Here is a 22547-nt window from a genome sequence, read left to right as displayed (position 1 = left end):
ATCAGTACAACACCAAACACGATCTGCTTACTATGTACTAAACCTTAGTTATCAAATAAACTTTATTTCACAACATTAATAATTACTGAATAAACCTTGAATATTACACTTTAATGCTAGGGAACCTTTTATGTAAGTGTACAGTGTGTAAGTATTGGGAAATTGGGAAAAGACGCTAGTTAGCGATGTGCGACTATGTGTTTTGTGGAGTACACCATGGTACGTCTTTTGCAGGGTTAATCATTTTATATGTTTTAGTGACTTACTGTATTGGTATGATGAGGACTCTTAACTTCTTTCTATTGTGTGGGAATCGCACAACGCTAAATAATAGCATTGCCATATTTACTTATAATGGCGTGATTCACTAAAATGGCGCTGGGTGGCCAGTCACAAAATGGCGTCCCGTTGCCATTCGCAAAATGGCGTCACCCGATCTAATTTTAAACCGATCCCGTCTCAGCCAATTATCTGGCTTCGACAATTATTATAATGAATCAACATCACTGCGTGCATTTTGCCTTTTTTGTGTCTTATTATGCAAATGCATCTAGGGGGTTTATAACAAAACCTCCGTACTCTCAAATGCATGACCTCATCTATCATACCAAGAAGTGGCTACAGCCAGAGACTCTAACAAGACCACAGAATGTTGAAAGGGTTGCTTTAGGCCGATATCTATGGTCACTACCTGCAGTACTGTGCAAATGGGTATGCCACTGGGACCCTAAAACAGCAGACCAGCTTATGAAAATGGTGGAGTTATGTGGTGGCTGAGGAACTGTTGAATGTACCCCAACAGCCCCTAGTCCTGCAACAGCGATCTCCTGCACCTTCTGGTAAGACTCTTTCAGGGAAAAAGTGTGCTGGGTGGGGGATATGAACTTAAAAAATTCAGAGACTGTAGCTTTGGAACTTGTAGACTGTCCATCTGTGCCAAGAAGGTTCCCTCTCTTTAATAAACAAATGTGATCAGATGTTCTTCATGTGGTGGCTTGGGCCATATTGCTGCTAGTCAATTACTTCTGAACTTATGCAATGTGAATCACAGAGTATCTTTCTTTGCTCAACTAGCCTGCACTGCAGACTGGCAGGCTGAGCCAGACAAGTGTATATGGTGACTGTAGAAGGCAAATGGGTAGAGGCTCTGTTAGATTCTGGTAACCTAGTTACTTTTGTAAAAGCTGAGTTGGTGAACTCCTCCAAACATCAGGGGAAAACTGTTGGTGTAATCTGCATACAAAGGAATACTCTGTATTATGTTACTTCTAAAGTGAATATAGAAACACAGTGTGGCCCCACTGTAGTCACAGTGGGACTAGTTCCTGAAGTATGATGCTATATTGGGGAGAGATTTTTTTCACTTCTGAAAGATGTAGGAAACCTGATTTATTAAGTAAATAAGCCAGACCCGTTTGTTAATGTTACTGACACAGTAATAGTGGGTGCCCGGATCTGAAGTGTGATTCAGATAATGATGAGAGCAGCAGTGGAGCGCAGAATGGTGTACCTCACCCTGAAGTAGAATATGCCATTGAACCAGTTTACTGTATGCCTGATCTTGAAGGGGCAAAATAATCTTTGTCTCAGAACAGATAAAAAAACCCTACTTTGGTAAAGGCTAGAGAGATGGAAAAGTGAGTGAGGTTAATTATAAGGTGTACCGGCCTGGGAAAAGAAAGCCATATAGATAATATCTCATATAGATATAAAAAAAACCTTTGAAGGATAGAGTGCTTCTGATCGCTACCCCAGTACCATTTTTTTTTTATTATTCTATTTATCAGGGTACAATAAACAAAACAGACTTGCATAAAAAATGGCATAGAAGAGTCAAAAAACACAAAAAGGCATAATATTCCAAGCCTATATGAGAAAAAATACAAACACAGTTAAGCATCGCAAATATAAATCGAAACAAACCCCTGATATTTTATATGTGATAAGAAATATCACTATGAGAACAGAAAAGAAGGAGAGAGAGACAAATGGGAAACAAAGAGCGGGGAGAGCGAGGAAGTGTTAGTGAGGAACAATAAGGAAGGTAAGAGGCAGGAAGGGAAGAGTTGGCATGTGGAGTCACCTCCAAGAGTTCATTCTAAGCTAAAGATGCATCTCCCCTCACCTCCACAGCCCCTCCAGCACCTATCTGAGGAATAAGGGAAAATAGCACGAATTCATGTAGGGACCAGATACCACCTCTACATTCTCTTATATGCGTTTTCCTTGATTCTGACACATATGGAAGACTTCACAATCAGCTCGCGAATTTTGATCCATTCTTTATGATCCAAGGAAACGCCCATGTCTCTTTCCCAGACCAGTTCGTGCGGCTCCTTTGAGGGCCAGTTATGACCTAAGAGAAGGTTATAGTAAGTGGAGATAAGCCCTTTAGAGCCGAAGCGGAGTAAGCAGAGGGACTCCAAAAGAGAATAAGATGGGTGAGACCCTGAACCAATTACCATGGTAAAAAGATGACGCATTTGGAGATATTGAAAGAAGTATCTTGTCGATATTCCTAACCTGTCTTGTACATTGGAGAACTCGGGAAACGGGCAAACAGGAGCAATATCTCTCAAGAATTTAATATCCTTTGCCGTCCAAGGGGAGAAAGACTTAGGATCCAATCCAGGTACAAAGGACCTCATTCAGAGGTGGTCGCTCGGGAGCAATCGGTAGCACTCAAAGTGATCGAGAATATGCAAAACGAGCGCTCAGTCGCAACGCACATCGTAAGCATGGAAACACCCACAACAATGAAAGCACACCTCCTACCTCTACGGCCTAATTCAGAGTCGGTCGCAGGCGGCAACCTACGTCAGCACGATTAACACCTGTTACATTGTTATTTGCCTACAGACATCGGTTGAGGCAGAAACCATCGCCTGCACTCGCAATGCTTAAGGTAGACCCCGGGCTACCTTTAGCACTACGAGCAGTAGCATCATTATTGCAATGAGATGACGTGTGTGATGACTCACTCAGTAATATATGCACGCCCTTAAAACGCCCTTTATAAGGTCAACCACGCCACGAGCGTCTGAAACAGGTACAGAAATCTTGGAAGCACATTCATTTTGATGGCGTTTACTCGTCCAGTCCAAGAAAGAAGGGAAGTTGGCAGCAAATAATTTATCGTAAGTGTTGGTGAGGTGGACACCGAGATATTTTATAGATCGAGAACACCATCGAAAGGAATAGGAGCTACGCAAACGAGAGATGGCTGTGGAGTCCAAGAATATAGGTAAGACTTCCGTTTTACCCTGATTTATTTTAAAATTTGACAGGCGACCGTAAGAATGGATGAGAAGGATATCGTCCATGTAGAAAGTCACTTTATGGTGAGACTGATCCACTGTAATGTCCGTGATTGTAGGATTGTTGCAAATGCTTGCTGCTAGGGGCTCCATGTTCAGAGCAAAGAGGAGCGGTGACAGAGGACAACCCTGGGACACTACCAATAGAACCAACAAGGAAGAGATATTGACCCTGGGGGTCTATGTGTGAGGTTTCAACAATGAACGGGGTACCCCAGTACCTTTGGTACGCAAAGTAACAATAGCCAAAGCCTCCTCAACCAATCAACAACATGAGGCTACTAAATTTTCTTAAGAAATAGAGATTTGTTTTCTGAAATACCTGGTAAAACAAGTCATTAAACATGACATAATCACTGAACCCAGGGTTAAAGTTAACGTAAAGCCCTATAAAATACCAGAAGCCCTTCAGGAGGCGGTGTCTAAATAAATGAAAAAGATTATTGGAGTTAAGCTGGATACACACTGACAGATACATTGGCCGAACAATTGATCGGCCAATGTATCTGCTGCCCATCGGGCAGAGTGTACCCGCGATATGTCGGTGAACGTCAGCGTTCAGACATATCTGTCTGTCGGCAGGTGTGTACAGGCGGTTGGCAGACCGTCCATACACACAGAGCAGCAGCCACGAGGAGGGGGGTGGGACATGCCTGCCGGGACACATCCCTTGGACACCGGGACCTGCGGGCAGACACAGATGGTGGTTGTTCAGTGTGTATGAACAACCATCATCTGCAGATATATCTGCAGATCACTCGATCTGCAGATATATCTGTACAGTGTGTACCCACCATTAGATATAATTGAAGAGTCACATAGTGAGTGGTTAAGTCCCATTGTACTCATTCCAAAAACCTACAGGAGCTTACAATTCTGCAATGATTTCCATAAATTGAATAGTGTGTATAAGGTTGCTGCCTAACACCTCCTGTGGATGAACTAATTGATAGGCTGAGAACAGCAAGGTAATAAAGAACAGTAAATGCTTGCGATCCACACTACACCAGGCTGCTGATAACCTGCGTGACAATCACCAATCACAGAAAAGTAGATACATAGAATACAAATGGTTAAAAAGCGCTCTGGTTAGGGTGCAGGTTAAATATGTCTATTGTGTCCCATAGATGTACAAAAAGTCTTATATTTCAATAGTCACTCTTTGCAGTACAATTGCTGCTTATATTCCGATTCCGATTCTTTTGCAAAGTAAAAACCTAGTCTCTCCACTTGGTTCTCACACCATTACCCCTCAATGTCAGTAAGCCATAAAAGACAAAAGTGGGGAAAACATAGTGTAAAGCCATTTACATTTATTTCAAACAAAGTATAGATAAAACTGGTCGTGTACCATCAGGGACCTTTTCATGAAAGGCACAATCTTGAGCAGGTGATAGCTATGTTAGGAATCACAGGATATTATGGAGGATTTATCCCCAATTTTGCCACCATAGCTGTTACTTTGACTAACCTTACCCAGGGTAAACAGACAGTTATGGTTAAGTGAGATCCTGAGGCAGAAAAGGCTTTTCAGGCATTAAAGGTAGTGTTGTGCACCCAACCAGTTTTGAGGACAACTGACTTTAAGAATGCTTTCTCCCTTTTCCTTGGTTTGGAGGCTACAGGTCGAAACAGGAGGGGGGATGATGTACGACCAACATAACCTGGAAAGGTTGTCAAGGGAAGATATATATGCCCCAGGTTTTTATCTTCAGTCTGGTAGACAGAAGCTGATTAGCAGTCTTGAGTGCCAACCACCTATGAGAGGCTTATAAAGGATGTGTTAGTCTCTGTAGTCAACTCTAAACACCTGGGGAATAGGCAATAGGCTAGTTGAGAAACACTGTGATTACTGTGCCAAACATTTTTGTTTGTGGGAAGGATGTTAGGTCCTTCCACTCTGAGAGTTGGAAATAATTTGTTTAGTTAGAGCTGGAAAGGCCAGGATTTACTTTTATATTTTATTTTTGTGCTGCTAATAAAGCTAGCTGCAACTACTTGTACCAAGGCCCTGGACTGGTGTACTACTACTTAGCTGAGATGATAGATAGATAGATAGATAGATAGATAGATAGATAGATAGATAGATAGATAGAAAGCAGGGCTTTCTTATCTCTTTGTCTGTCTATTATTACCCAGTCTTGTTTTATTACTTTTTTGTTCCCAATTGTAAAGTGCAACGGAATATGCTGGCAATGAAAGTAACTGTTAATAATAATAAAAATAATCTAAATATATACACACACACCCCAATCAGCCATAACATTAAAATCACCTTCCTAATATTGTGTAGGTCCCCCTTGTACCAATAAATCCCCATCGAGGCATGGACTCCACAAGACCTCTGAAGATGTACTGTGGTATCTGGCACCAAGACATTAGCAGCAGATCATTTTAAGTCCTGTAAGATGTGGCCTCCATGGCTCTGACTTGTTTTTCAGCACATCCCAGGGATGCTCCATCGGATTAAGAGCTGGGAATTTGGAGGCCTTGAACTCTTTGTCATGGTCCTCAAGCCATTCCCCAACAATTTTTGCATTATTTTGCTGAAAGAGGCCACTGCCATCAGGAAATATTGTTGCCATGAAAGGGTGTACTTGGTCTGCAACAATGTTTAGGAAGGGTGCTACATGTCCAAGTAACATCCACATGCATGTCAGGACCCAAGGTTTCCAAGCAGAACACTGGCCAGAGCAATACATTGCCCCTGCCATCTTGCTGATGGGTGTATATTTATGATCATTTGAAAAATGGAGATGGTGTCACTGAGGCTCTACTGTATACAATCAACAACTGTGCAATTCAAAGATTAATAACGTGTAATTGCCAGTCTTCTAAAGCCATTTGTAAATGAGTACTAAGAGAAATGGAATGCAAAGTGCCAACTATGTGTAGCATTAACGTAAATCAGCACATACAGTATAGTGACATAGTGATTGGGGGCTGTACTATTGACACAGATGCATGCACAGATCAGTAAGATCTGTGCATGCATCTGTGTATAAAAAAAAATGATGTCCCCCCCCTAAAAGACCAACCAGTTCTGGACTTTACAGAGCCAGTCCTGGTTGTGAAAATATAGGGGACAAAAGAAGTAGGGGTCCCCTGTATTTAGCACAACCAGCACTGGGCTCAACTAGCCTGTCCTGGTTTTGGAAATACAGGGGTCAAAATGAGTAGGGATCCCCTTAATTTTCCATAACCAACACTGGAATCTTTCTAGCGGTGGGTGTAATGCCACAGCCAGGGAAACCATTTCACCAGGTCCCCCGGACAAAATATTACACCTGATCGCTAGTCAGCCCACGCCAGGGGTCCCCCTCTCCAGGGCACACCAGGCCTGTGCTGATAGCCTGGGGATATCCCCAGCACCCAGGTGCCAGGTTGATTGTGTATAGTGTGTGTATAAAAATAGATATAATAATATTGTCTTTTGCTGGAGAACTACATGTCCCAGCAAGTCTTACCCGCATGCTGGTACTTGGAGAACCACAAGTACCACCACCGGATTACCTGGTGAAAGGGTACCAGCACCAGAACCACAAGTACCAGCACCGGATCACCCGGTAAACCACAAGTACCAGCACCGGATTATCCACTAGAAAAAGTCTGGTGCTGGTTATGGAAAATTCTGGGTTACCCCTACTCATTTTGTTCCCTGTATTTACAAAGCCAGGACCGGCTCGCTGAGCCCAGTGCTGCTTGTGCTAAATACAGGGGACCCCTACGTCTTTTGTTCCCCCCCATATTTTCACAACCAGGACTGGCTCTGTAAAGTCCGGGGTTGGTTGGTCTTTTAGGGAGGGACCCCACGTAATTTTTTCTTTTATTTTACACTTTACAAGCTTTTTACACAGATGCATGCACAAATCTCACTGATCTGTGCATGTATCTGTGTCTGAAGCAGGTATGGGAGAGGAGTGATAATGCCTGTCAAGTAACGGCCGTATCGTGCAGGTCTGAATAACATACTGTATACGTTCTGTAGTGTGTACACACTGCACGTCTAAAGGGGAATCATTAACGAGATTGACAGATCTTCCTGCATGTACAAAAGATCTGAAGATGCAACCAATGACCGTCGGGAGCACGCATCGTGATCGAGTGTACACACTGGACAATATTAATGATTTGTCGTTTTGATGCATCCGAATCGTATCATCTAGTGTATCGGGGCCTTAAGGTATAAAAGTATGTGACCCCTAGCAGCTTCACCAGTACCAGATTAAGGTCCACATGGGCCTGGAGCTGAAATTTATGAAGGGCCTATTGCGTACTATCGCAGGAGGCATGACCAGCATGATGAGGGTGACCAGTGCTTTGGAGGTTTGGTCTAAACACACACATATAATATAATATATATATGCACACGCGTGCACGCACACACAAAAAAATAAATAAACAGCTAAAGTATTTAACTACTTAATTGGCTAAAATTTTTCAAAAAATGTCCCCAAAATTGTAAATTTTTTTATTTATTATCAAATTATGTTTTGAAAAAGGTAGTTTTATAGATTAAAAAAAACCAAGGGCGGGATGTAGTAACCTTGTGATGTACATCCTGCCAGTCACCGCAAAATGACTAATCACATATGTACTAACATATGTGATTAGTATCGCAAAGGACAGCTCTTGCGATAAGAGCTGCCCTTTGCGAATCAGCCGATGCCGGGTGAGGGGATCTCTGTCCCCTCCATGCCCCGGGAGATTCCTGCTGGTGACTTGTGTAGGAAGTCCCGGGCTCCTCTTCCTCTTTCTTTCTGCACCCAGAAGATTAGGAGGAGAAGGAGGCGGAGGACCCAGGAGGAGCATGGGCCGGCAATCAGGAGACTGAGGTGAGTGGGGCCAGTGCTGGGCGACTGCGGGGCAGCGATACGGCAGCGAAGCGTCGGGAGCATGTTGTGGTAAGAAGCCCATAGGCTTCTATAGGGTAATGCCAGGTTTTCTGGCATTACCCTCCGCTCTGAAAATAGGGTGGCCGGGGCTTAGTACATATGAAAATGCGGTAAAAGCCCAGAAAACAGGATTTTTACTTCATTTTTCCCTTAGTACATCCCACCCAAAATAATGTAATAATTTATTGGAGACGGACGTGGGTCGAAAGAAGGGGGCGGGGTGAGAGGTGGGTGGAGCTCTGTCAAAGTGGGGGGGGACAGCTAGACAGAGTGGAGATGGAATGGGGGGCAGAGATAAACACTGCATATATACACACAGTACACATACACCCACAGTATAACAGTGTATACAATATACATATATATATACCCAGTGTGTGTGTGTGTATTATATATATATATATATATATATATATACACACACACACATTGCCCGATCAATGTGGCCAGCAGTGATTGGGGGCAGAGCGGAGCCACAGCTGCTGGGAGATGCCGGGGTGCTTGGCCACTGTGGCCAGCAGTGGTCAGGATAAATTGGGGGTGCAGAGGGGCTGGAAGGTCCCTCTTAGATTGGCAGCTAACTTCCAGCAGCGCAGAGAAAGCGTTTCTGACTGGTTGCATCAGATGCAACCATGTCAAGGAAAGCCAAGCTTGGTGTGGTTGCATCTGATGTGACCACGCCAGGCAAGTGGTTAAAAAAAATTTTTTTTCAACTTTTAATAAATAAAAATAAAGCAATTTTTTTTTTTTAAATGGAGAAAAAACCATAATGGCTTAATAATTGAAAATTGTGCTTACCTGGCGGTCGCTCCTCCGTTCAGTCTTCTCTTTTCTGATTGACAGCCAGCAGCCATTGGGTAAAGGGAGCAGAGGCACAAATGGGGAGAGGCACATAGGGGAAAAGGGGACATGGGTATACTGTACATACAGTAGTGAGGAGACAGAGGCACAGATATGAAGGAGAACAGAGGCAAAAATATTGGGAAGGGGCAAATGCACAGGTATAGGGAAGGGGCAATGAAAGATGGGAAAAGGACAGAAGCACATATAATGAGGGGGCAAAGGCAAAAATATGGAAGTCTGAGTGAGGCACAGAAATTGGTAGGCAGCAGAGGCACATATATGGGGAGGTGGCAGGGGTAGGAATGATAAACAGGATGAAAGGAGAGAAGGGCTGAGGCACCTCTGTATATGGCAGCGCTGTCTCACCCAAGTTGCCATCTTCTGTGCAGTGCACACACTATGCCCGTCCAATGGGAGCAGGAGAGGAGAGCTGGGGGCGGGGCATCTGTCGAGGCAGACAGAAGGCAAAGCTTATCCGCTGGGGGAACCTGAGAGGAGGACATGCATGTGACAGGGTGGCCCAACGTTCCCTGTGAAGGAGGTGAGGGGGTCGCGGCCTGCGGGAGGGGGTGGGGCTTGCGATTGTGGGCGGGGCCTCAGAAAGCCACTGGTAGGCTGCTGCTGTAGCAGGAAAACATTTTCCTGTCTGCAGCAGCACAGCAGATGGTGTGGGACTATTTTACTGGGGGGCCTGGAGCTGAAGCTCTACCCGCCCCATTGGTAATCCGGCCCTGAGCTTCACAGAAAGGTGTGTGCCAACCTCAAATTGTAGTTATAAAAATGAGTCTGAAGCACTCTATGGTACTGGATTATACAAATACAATGATTGTAAAACAAAAAATAATATGTGGTGAATGAGATTAGGCAACAAAAATGGGAAAATAATGGGAAGTTAATAATTGAAAACAAACAATTGTAAATTGTGTAGTCCAATGTTTTCCTTGTGCAGTAATGGTTTATGTGCCTTCTTTGATCACATCATAATGTCCACAAGGTCTCAATTGTGTGGAACTGAGGGCCTGATTCAGTAAGGGACGCATGTGAGAGATCGCACGCACTCGGCCGATGTTGCATCTCTGCGTATGCGTCGCAATGCGCATGCGCAAACTAGTCACTGCGGCCAGGTAAAGGTTTGCACGGCTTACGCAGTGAGGACAAAGATCCCGCCGATGTTGATTGACATGAAGTGCCATTTGTGGGTGGTGAAGGGGGGGTGGCCGGGCGAATGCAGGCGTGCCTGTGCGTCTGAACAGGGGCGTGGATAATTAAGGCTCTGCGGCGCCATACGCAGCCAGGCAACTCGATGCACGTAGGAAGTGGCCAAAATCCTGTACCAGGTCATCCTCTATTGTGCGTCTGGGTCCGATGGTTCTCGATGTTACCGATGTTTGCACTATCCTGCATACTGATAGAGCATTGAGTAAAGGGAGATGGGCGGCACTATGTATTGCTGCTTGCTGGGCGTCTGCATCCTTGTGCTGCGGATGCCATACGTGTGCATTGATTAGCATATACACACAGCGGCCGAGTGCGTGCGATCTCTCACATGCGTCCCGTGCTAATTTGATGAATCTGAAATCTGTAGGTAGGGTGCTGAGAAGTACTCTGGTATATTTATTGATCTGATGGCAGAGGAAATACACCGTCTGATATGCAGATCACCACTACCACAATGTTGTCCGTTCTGATCAGGTGCTCTCTCATCATAAGCTCACCGTCTCTCCACCTCAAATTTACCAAGTGTACAGCATCAGGGACTACCAGACATGATAGTGCAAACTTGTAGGTATGGTAAATTGTACCTACCTGGATATACTGCATGGTGTTTGCTGGTCCTGGATGGTCTTGTGTTGTGCATGCTTTACAGAATGTGTGTGAAGGGGTGGGGTGACTTAAGGGGGATATGCACCAGACAGCAGTGGCGTAACTAGGGCAGGGCGAGCGGGGTTCATGCCCTGGGCGCCGTTGGACATGGTACTGGCCTGCCCGCCCTAGATAGCCAGCTTAGTGCCGACCGCAATGAGTGCGGTCAGCGCTACACATTTGCACAGGACCGGCACTAGGCTTCCAGCGCCGGTCCTGTGCTGCACGCCTGAGCCCGTTCCCTTCCCCTGAGCGCTTGCCCAATACCCCAGGAGGTGGGCTCAGGCTGTGCATAACACACGCATCGCCGCCAGCGCTGGCGTTGATGCGTGTGTTAAACAGCAGCCAATGAGAGTCAGATAGACTCTCATTGACTGCTGCAGCACCCACTGCAAGAGCCGGACTTCCGTCCGGCTCCTGCAGTGGGTAATGGGACTGACGTCATGACGTCAGTCCCATAATGCTGAGCGCGCCAGCCCGGGCGGACTGGAGGGCGGGAGCGGCATCGCAGACAGGAGCAGGAGCAGCGTGGAATCAGGTAAGTATATTTTTATATATATTTATTTTTAAACCTATCTGCACAACGGGGGAGGGGTTGGCTACTACTGGGGGGTCCTCTACTGGGGGAGGTGTGGCTACTACTGGGGGTGCCATTGGGAGGACCTCTACTGGGGGGGGCTACTCTACTGGGGACTACTACTTGGGGGGGGACTACCACTCTAAAAGGGGCCTATTACTAGATGCACTGCACTCGGGGGACCACTACTGGGGGCAATAATAGGTAGGGCCATTACAGGGACCACTGGATAGGGGGAGGTCACTACTGGGAGCCTGCATCAGGGGGACCACTACTGGGGGCACTGCATGGGAGGGGGGGACACTACTGCTGGTGGCACTATATAAGGGGCTTACTGCTAGGGGCACTGCGGGGACCACTACAGGGGGCACTAGATAGGGGGGATCACTACAGGGTGCCTGCATAAGGGGACCACTACTGGGAAAACTGCATGGGGGGGACTACTGCTGGGGGCACTATATAAAAGGGCACTGCATAAGGGGATACCGCTACTGGGCGCACTGCATTGTGGGGACTGCTACTGGGGGCACTGCATAAGGGGGAACACTACGTGGGGCACTGCATTTGGGGGGGCCACTACTGGGGGTACTGAGTAAGGGGAACTAATTGGGGGCTGTATAAGAGGGACCACTACTGGGGATACTGTATAAGGGGCACTACTATGGGCCTGCATGAGAGGGACCACAACTGCATACTGGGGGTACTGTATAAGGGGTACTACTGGGGTTAAGGTGCATATGGATAGGAATGTTCAGTTTGAAAATAAAGGGGTGTGTCATGTTGACACGCTCCATTTTTAAGTGACCACGCCCATTTTTTTGGCGCGCACACATGGGGGGGTGGGGGGGGCTCCCTTTTCAAATTTGCCCTGGGCTCCAAATACCCTAGTGACGCCACTGCCAGACAGGAATGCATTCTGATGCAATTCTAGTTATTGAACGGCAGTGAAAAAGGTTGCATGCTTGCCCATTTACATCAGCTATGCTGCACAGTTCTAAATATCTGTAATCCACACTTGCTACTGTCTAACACAATGTGACTGACTTTTTCAAGGGTATGTGACCTGTTGCTCATTGTCTAGGGTTTTAAATAACCTGCTGTGAGTCAAATGTAAACAGAAAAAGTGTGACAATTAAGTGTTTGAATATAAATGTATAAAGAAATATTTCAATTAGTGATATTACTCCAACCAATAAATAAAGAAAAAGTTGTCCATTGAAACAAAAACTAAACGTAGGTGTATGGGAATGAATTCCCAAACCCGAGGTAACCCATGCTAATGTAGTGAAATTAATATTAGTTTAATCTCTCGCCAATATGCAGTGAGAACAGTAAACTCAACTCTATCATAAAATGTATTTTAATATTTAAAGCAGAAAAATACAATCTTAAAACAATTATAATTAAAAAGTATTGTATGTCCAAACGGGATGTAGTTGTGATCCCAGTGCCCAGAATGCTGGAATCCCAACAGGGGTAAGAATGCCAGCACCAGCATCCTGGCGGGTAAGTATGAGGGTTAAGGTGCTCACACACTGTACGACTCGCAAATGATTTAATGTTAACGATTTCCCTTGAACTCTCCGGCAGCTCCATGGCAGTCCTGGACAAACAATATCGTGTATAAAGTGTTCATTTTGTCAAATGATTTACTAATGACCATACAATATATCGTGTGTCGCTAACGATTTCCAAATCATTAACGATATATAATTTGCTTACCAAAACACCTGACGATTTTATTAAAGACTTCTTCTAAATATAAATAATGGGCTGAACTAACTAGGGGGTATATAAAGCAGGCGCCAGTTTAGCTCTGTGCACTTCTGCTCTGTGACTAGTGAGTCTTGGTGTATACCTGCTGAACGCTGTACATTGCTATTGTGCTCTGCTTTGTTTTTGGCTTGCCTTAACAAAGTGTGTTCTATACTACATTCTGTGGTGATGGATCCTTATTGCTATAGAGTTCTGTTAGCCCATGCTGTGGTGAAGGTGAGAGGTGAGAGGGAGAAGGCCCAGCACAGGGAAAGGTTAAGATATTGCTGGACAAAGAACTGGCTGCTGCAGAGAGATTGTCACTCGCACATGTCGCTGCTGATGGAGATCCGTGAGAACAATCTTGACGACTACCCCAACTACCTGCGTATGGACGATCCAACCTTCCAAGAGTTGCTGCATCTGGTGACCCCCTATATCCAGAGGCAACATACTAACCTGCGGAGGGCCATCCCTGCTGACGAAAGGCTGATTGCTATCCTGAGGTACCTGGCTACAGGAATATCTTTTGAAGACCTGAAGTTTGGAACCCTCATCATCCCAGAGACCTGCAAAGCCATTGTGAAAGTGCTGCAGTACCAGTATTGCAAGGTAAGAAAAATATATCACACTTTTGTTGCGAATGCAAAAACCAGTTTTATTAAACTTTGTAATATGTTTTCTTTTTCGCAAAACACTAGAAAACCTTTTTGCTGCGACCATGATATATGACGTTTATGGCCCCATCAATGTGCACTTACAGCATATGTTTATTGATCTACTTCAAAGCGCCATATAGCATACAGCACCATATTTATTGGGCACGATAAAACTTGTGAAGAGCTGGGGAACACTTCACAGATTAAAATAATCTGAACTCTCTAATAAGGATACATAGGTGATGGGTGATCAGCTTGTGATGAGGTGGACAGGTAGGTGGGTGAGCAGGTTGTGATGAGGTGGACGGGTAGGTGGTTGGGGCAGCAGGTTGTGATGAGGTGGATGGGTAGGTGGGTGGGGGAGTAAAGTGTGATGGGGTTGGAGGAGCAGTGGTGGTAGTTGCTCATCATGCCAGGTGTGTCTCAGATGCAAGGAGCAGGCTTCTTTACTGAAATATCATCTCACTCATGAGGCACTTAAACTGGACTTGCTGGTCAGAGTCCAGTTGTCTTAGTGCACTGCTCACATATGTTGCAAAATGAATAAAATTATCAAGTGGTTTTTCCAAGGCTTCCTTTGTGTGCTTTAAAAATGCATCCTCCTGCTCCTGGTTGTGCCTGGTCTTTCGGCGCTGTTTCTTGGGGGGGGATTAGGTGGGTCTGAAGGAGGTGCTCACTTTCTGCGTTAAAAGAAAGGTCCGGGTGCTCAGTATGTCCTGTTCTGGGGTTGGAGTCTGTTGATAAAAAAAAAAAAGAAAGAACTTGTAATAACCAATTTTTTTTCATATTTTCTAGTTCCCTACGAGCGTGGAAGAGTGGAGAGCCATTGCTGAGGAATTTGAAAGGCGTTGGAATTTCCCTAACTGTGGGGGAGCCATTGATGGGAAACATATCCGGATAACCCCACTTGCCAACACCAGATCATACTACTATAACTATAAGGGCTACTTCAGTATCGTGCTTATGGTGGTAAATGCTAATTACGAGTTCGCCTTTCTTGATGTTGGAAAGGTCCTTCAAAAATATGCCATTCTTCGAGAGGTTTACCTCAAAGACCCTGGAAAACAAGCACGGCCTAACTTTTGTGTTTGTGGCAGGTTAGGCATACGCACTGCACGAATGCATAATGAAGCCATACGCACAAAGGGCGTCCTGAAAAACTTTCTCCACTGCAAAGCCACCCAGCAAAGGACAGAAGGCACAGCTGTACCAAAATACCCAGAACAGCTGCAGGAGGTAGTACAAATGCCATCTGTGACAGTACCTGGAGTTGTGTTGACGGGGACTGCACAAGCAAAACAGGTAAGGGAGGAGTATTGGCCTATTTTAATGGAGAAGGTGCTGTTCCATGGCAGGAGGACCCACACCTACGGGCTCCTCTCCATTCTCTCTCTCGGCCATTACTACCAGTTCTGTTCTCTGTGGCTTCTGCTCAAGTGTGAAGATGAGCTGTTCATAATTCCACAGCGTGGGCTGGTACAGTTCATCGGTCCCAACACAGTACCTCCTGGAATTTTGTATTTTTTTGTGCTCCTTGACAAAAACGGTTTTAAGGTTCTGGCTTTTTCTTCGTATCCAATCCAGTGTGGCATCTTCATAAAAAAGCTTGTTGAAGTCGGTCAACTGTTGTAGCGCCTGGTTACGCTTGGACTTGTTGGCGTTGTCCTTTGATTTTTTTTCCGCCAAAGACACTCATGGTCCCTGTACATTTCAGTAAAGCCATGGATAAATTATCAATCCTTATCCATGGACATATCTGTGAGAAAAGAATCAAAGTATAGTAAATTATGCATACAATTTGGAATATTGTGGTCCCAATCAACAGTGGGGTCCTAACCCTTATTTTAAGCATATAATACACATTTGGGATGAACATATAAAACACATTTGTGGACAGTTATTTTAACACAAAGTAAATTTCTGCAAAAGTTTTTCAATTTTGGATTTTTGTGCTACATTTTTTTTAAAGATTTTTAAATCTGTACATAGGGCCTAATTCAGACCCGGACGCAAGTAGCCATTCGCTCGTCCGCCGTACGAGCGGAAATATTTAAATTCAAGCGCTCGCTCGTAAGTTCGCTCGTTGCTAATTTACCGCCGCATAGTCTCCCAACCCCTCCTCTAGCTTGCGAACGTTCAAAATAGCGACCGTCCGTCTCCTTTTTGGTTGCAGGGAATGCTCGCACAATTCAATTCCAGAAGTGGCCCTGTCAGTTTTCGATTGCCTGCTATTTCATTCTTCAAACATACTTTCATCGTTTCATGATAATCAATATATTAATTACCTTAATTGCTATTCACATGTTTTCAATCCTTTTTTTTTTTTCATTGTCAATAAACTTTATTCTTGTCAGTGTGTGTCATTTGTACCGCAGAATATGTACGGTTTCACCAATGGTCTTTTTTTTCAAAATTAAATGTTTTTAGGAATGATACTATTGTTTTCCGTTGTTTTTTATAGGCATATTTTAGTACTTTAATTTGTTTATTTAAATTAGCTTACGCATGTCACTGCATCAAGCCTATCATAACTCACATTATATTTGTGAGGCTGTAGGTCACATGACTCATACAATAACCAATACAATGCGTTCTGTTAATTTTCCAAGTACATTAGCCAATCAAATTTTTTCTTGGGCCTTTATTAAAACTGTTTTGTGTAAAAAAAATCATTGCCATCATGAGAGCCTCCGCGTTTTGTAGGCGTGAGCTCCTGGTCCTCACAGAGGTCATGGACCACAGGATCACGCATCATCCTCCCCCATCACAAACCTCCGCAAGCGTATGGCGTACGCGGAGGTGCGCCGCCACCTGCGCTCCTTCGGCTATCGCCGAAATATCGGCCAACTGGAGCGTAGGTGGTCGGATTTGCGCTGCCGAACCCCACGCCTGCTTGCATGTTTGCGGCTCCAGATTGAGGAAAGTAAGTGTTTCTGTGTTTGCTTTTTTTTATTTTTTCCGGCCCTACCTGCGTGTGCATGTTTCCAGTTTAGCCCTGTTTGTGTATTTCGGACATACCTGCGTGTGCATGTTTCCAGTATAGCCCTGTTTCTGTTTTTTGGCCCTACCTGCGTGTGCATGTTTTCTGTATTGCCCTGTTTGTTTATTTAGGACATACCTGCGTGTGCATGTTTCCAGTATAGCCCTGTTTGTTTATATAGGACATACCTGCGTGTGCATGTTTTCCGTTTTTTTGGGGGTTTTTAAAATTTTTGGTGGTTTAATTTTTTATCAAATTCAAAAATAAAAAATAAGCTTCAAATTTTTAATCCAACATTTAGGGGCTGAACGCAGACTACTACGTCTAAGACGAGCACGACGTCGGCCTCGTCCCCTATCCCCCACTCCCACCCCAACCTCCTCTCCCCAACCTTCCCAAAATTCCCCCTCCACCCCAGACCGGCTAGTCCGTGAGGACCCTCCCTCTCCTAATATTACCATCCCTCAAAATTCACCCACCCCTCCACCCCCCCTCTCTTTTAATCACCCTCCCTTCCACACAAAGTGAAATAACCCCTCGGACCAGCACTGGCCCACCTCAGAGGAGGACGATGTCGGGGCTCCAGGACCAGGCATCAATATGAACGGTATGTTTCCCTTTTAAACTATGTTTGCTTTTGTATTTTTTAGGTTTTGGGTGATGTTGTCCTTTTGCCTGTGCATTTCCAATTTGTTAAGTATTTCTAATGTTTTGGCTATATATCTTGGCAAAACAATGTCTAGGATGTTTTCCACTTACATATATCACACATGTCCAATCACTCATACTTGTGTCTTTCTAGTTCACGGTACCAACAAATGTAGTGTTTTTGCGTACTACGCCCTTTTTTGGGTTGTCTTTTTATGTGTTATTTGTTTAGTTTGTATTTATACAATCTTTGCATTTGCCATTATTTTTTTTTTTTTTAACATTTAATTTCTTTTTTTAAAGTATAGTCTGATTTTTAAGTTGTTTGGTAACATATAATTTAAGGTGTCATTTTAGTAATCCACACATTTTTTTTACCCACAGAGGACCAGAGGTGGCTGCAAGCAATGCAGGCGGGCTTGCACACATTGAGGGGCCATGTCATAGGGATGCTTGTGGTCCTTGATCACATGTTGGCGGTCCTGCACCACTAATTTTTATTTGATTTACCCCTAAAAATTGTGTTACAAATAAAATATATTTTGATTTATTAAAGTCTCATTCCTTGTCTGTAAATATTAGATTGTTTAACTTTCCATAAGTCGACTATTGGAGCATGTTTTTTAAAGTAAGGAAAATTAGATTGTAGAAAGCTCAAGTAAGTATGTAAGCTGGCACATTAAACATCTAACAATACCAATAGGTTTGTAGAATCACCAGCATTTTTTTTTATTTTGTTTTCGGTGGGTAATGTAAATATTAATTCCAACCTGCTTAGGCCTAGATTAGAAAACATACTGATTCACCATAATACCTTTGGTGTTTGCTTTTAGCCACAAAGCATGTTAAAATACTTTACAATTTAACACATTACAGGATTAGCCATTAAGAAAGTTTGCCTTTTTTGGACCAGGTTACACTTGCTTGTAATTTACCAAGGAAAAGTCTTTTTAACGTAAAGCAAAAATTTAATACACACAAATAATAAACAGAAAGTGAATTGTGACAATCAATTCACACAGTGAAAACACACTCCAAAAAACAACCAACACCCAAAAAAACAAAAAAAAAACAATCAAGAACTGTTTGAAGAAGTAGCAGGCCAACATGAATCCACAAATGAGGCGAAGAAATAATTGTTCATGAAGTTATATCCAATGTGGCCACATGAAGACAATTTTTTGGATCAGGTAGTAGGCATCGTTTTTTCGGGTAATTTTAGGGAATAAAAGACCAAAAAATATAAAACACAAATTAAAATTGGCAATTAAAATCTTACATGTCTACATTGTGTCAATTAACTAAATGTTTTTCAATAATTACCTAAAAATCTGGCCACCACATCATCGCGTATGGCCCCCCCACATACTGACCTCCAACCAACCTCGGGGGGCCATCCTCAGGCAAGGCATCCTCTGGCTGCATTGGGACACCACTCCTTATGGCGATGTTGTGAAATATCCCACACAGGACCACAAGTTTCGAAACCATATCCGGCAAATACATGAGGTCACCACCAGAGTGGTGGAGGCATCTGAATCGGCCTTTTAAAAGGCCGATACAGCGCTCCACCACCTGCCTGGTGGCTGTAAGTGCGGAATTATACTCACTTTGTGGCCCTGGTGTGGGAGCCAAATAAGGAGTGCGCAGCCAGGGCGTGCAAGGGTAACCACTGTCTCCTGTGAAAAAACAAAAACAAACATCAGGACCATTGTGTTACAAGCTTTGCAGTGGTTGCAACGGAAGGTGTCAACTTACCCAGAAGCCATGCATCACCAGCTTGTAGGTTGTCTAATTTCTGCCAAATCCCTGATTGCCGGATGACGAAAGAATCATGTGCACTCCCGGGGAATTTGGCATTCAGGGACAGGATCTGGAGGGAGGCATCACATACCACCATTACATTCAGTGAATGAAAGTGTTTGCGGTTCCTAAAAATAGCCTCCAGCCTTGCTGGAGGCTGAAGTGGTATGTGAGTGCCATCCACAACCCCTATGATGTGTGGGAAGCCAGCTATTTGGTAAAAATTGGCCATTCGCCACACTAAGGGAACCCATATCCACTGGCATTTTCATAAAATGATGGAGGTGTTTAAAAATGGCCTCCATCACTGCCCTCAGGATCCTTGAAAAGGAGGATTGGGAGATTCCGGCAACTATTCCCACCGTGGTTTGAAAGGATCCTGAGGCACAGAAATGTAACACCAACATTAATTGCGTAATTGGTGGTATTGCTGTAGGACTGTCATTTTGCCGTTCAAGATCACTCTCTATTAATGAGAGAGTGTCTAGGATGATTTGTGGAGGAAGACGGTATCGTCTTAATACTTCATCATCTGGCATTCCAAAAAGGGTGACACTTGTTCTATATATCTGGGGCCTTGCACGCCTACGAAGCCTATGCCTGGGACGAAGTTGAGGTTGGTTGGGTTCTGGAACCATGGCCAAGATAATACGACCAACATCAACCTGAAATGGTAAGCTAGGTAGTTATTCTTTTAGACAAATGTGTAAAGAAAAATATACTTATCTTTTTTAAGAAATCCAAAGATGCTTACAGGCCGGGGTCTTGTCATGAGTAGAACAACTTACATTTCAAAAGTAGAAAATATATTTATTTATTATTGGGAAAACTTGGATTGTAAACACATTTTTTAGGGTTAAAAAAAAGAGAAGGGAGCACACATTAGTTTGGAAAATCGCACGCTACATTTAGTGGTAAAACATGATTTTACACTGAAATAATAAAAACACATTAGTACGCTAAATATTACGCATTTTTTACAGTTAAAACAAGACACATGAGTTCGCAAAATATTACGCTACTTTTACAGTTCAATAAGGAGACATTAGTGCGCAAAATAGTACGCATTTTTTACTGTTTAAACAAGACACATGAGTTCGCTAAATATTACGCTACTTTTACAGTTCAATAAGGAGACATTAGTGCGTTAAATAGTACGTTCATTTTAAATTAAAAACAACTCAAACATTATTTCGCAAAAGAGTACGCTATATTTAGTGGTAAGACATGATTGGTCCTAGAAAAAAAAAAAGATTACTTAGCAAAACATATGCGAAGACCAACACATCAAAATTGTAACTTCATGAAACTAAAAACACTTACCAAAAACAGACAAATAACCCAAAGTCCAAAAACGTCAATGAGGCAAGGCCTAAATAACTGTAAAAAAAAAAAAAAAAAACATAAGTACTAACATTTTTTAACTATTTACTATTATTGTTTAAGGTGGTTTTTAAAAAGACTTACTCAAAAACTCCCAAAAAAAAAGCTAAACAATAAAAAAATGCTAACGGAAAAAAAATAAGTAAGAAAACAAAAAAACGATCACACTAGAAAACTCCAAACTACAAAATCCGCCAACAACTCCTACGTCAAACCTCCAACATTCATCACCTGCCACCTCGACTCGAGTCACACCAAGCCATAAATAGTCTTTATTTTCCCGGTCAAATTATGGATGGACAATAGGAGCGCACAATCAATTATGCGGCCGAATAATGCTGACGCATGTATAAAAACGTCACTGAAAACCCCAATCGGTCTGCTGTAGTGAGACCTGAAAGTAAAAAATGGCTACAGAACAGCAAAACACTGGCCAAGAGGCGCCAGGTAAGTATTTGTACTTTTGGGCCTAAAGGATTATGTGGAACCAACATTTTAGGTACATTTTACATTATAAATTTTATTTCCAATTTACAAAAAGGTGTTGAGGATGTAATGGAAGAGGCTGCTGGTCCTAGTAGGCCCACTAAACAAACTAAAAAAAAAAGGCAGCCACAATTCACAAGAAAGGAGATGGAGGTTTTGGTCCAAATGTGTGTGGACAACCTGCCCCAGGCAGCAAGGAATATGGGTGCAAGCCAGAAATGGAAAATGTGGGATGACATAGCCAGTGCTGTCAATAGGGTGGGTGAGTTTGAACGTTCAACCTGGGAGGTCAAACGCCGGTACGTACAAACTACATTTTATTAAAAAGTGTTTACAGGTCCAAATACTGCAGGAATAATGCCAACTTTTTAACCCACAGATGGAGCGACTTCAAATATCGGCTGAAGCAAAAACTGGCTGATAGGGCTAGGCATGCAGGGGGGACAGGTGGGGGTCCCACCCCTGTGTCACTGGAGCTGTACGATTTGGAGGAGCAGGCCCAGGGGTGTGTGCAGGATGAGGAGGTGTTTGGCGTGTCGAACATGGATACCGACATGCCAGACTTTGCGGCTCCTCATGTTGCCTCAGGTAAATGTAGTAATGTTAATAACTCAGAAATGTGTTTGGGACAATATCTAGATTATAATGTTACTCTTTTCTCTTTTTTTTCACAGAGACACAGGCGGATGAGTCTGCTCCAGAGGGGAGCTTTGGCCGCAGAACTTCTACTGGCTCTGCAGGGGAGGAACCAGTAGATCCAGCTGGGGACCCTGTGGCAGACAGTCCAGGGCAATCCCCCTCGGAGGCAGTGGCCCTCCTCACTGAGCTCAATCTTAAAACGGATCAGCACACTGAGATTCTGGTGAGGCTGGATGCCACTCTGATACGGGTGGCGGAGGCCCTGGAGCAAAGTGCTGCGGGCAACGTGACCATTGCTCAGGCCCTAGCAGAAAATACAGGGGCCAACGTCCGTATTGCAAATGCCCTGGAGCAGCTCGTTCGCCAGCAGATGTTGGAGCCGGCCTCCCTTCCTGCCGGAACATCAGGATCCTCCACCTCTGGCACAACAACAGCCATCCCTCCAAATGTGCCTAGCCCTATGCCTAGTCCAGAGGCCCCAACATCTGCCTCTGGCCAGGCCAGCCGAAGGACCTCCCGGACCCGTTCAGGCTCCCTCCCTACCCCGGCCAAACGGGCCAAAAGGCGATGACAGCACTGGCTAATTTTCCCACATTCCTTATCTGTGTTTGCCCCATATTCCTTAATGCCCAAAACCTCCCTCTCCTTTCTTGTGAATTGTTTTTAAATTTTGTTTGTTTGATAGTGGTTTAAAAAAGC

The sequence above is a fragment of the Taudactylus pleione genome, unplaced genomic scaffold, assembly GCF_031769625.1.
Source record: "Taudactylus pleione unplaced genomic scaffold, aTauple2 ptg000007l, whole genome shotgun sequence".
In the NCBI taxonomy this organism is placed as follows: domain Eukaryota; kingdom Metazoa; phylum Chordata; class Amphibia; order Anura; family Myobatrachidae; genus Taudactylus; species Taudactylus pleione.
This window is presented reverse-complemented; position numbering follows the sequence as displayed.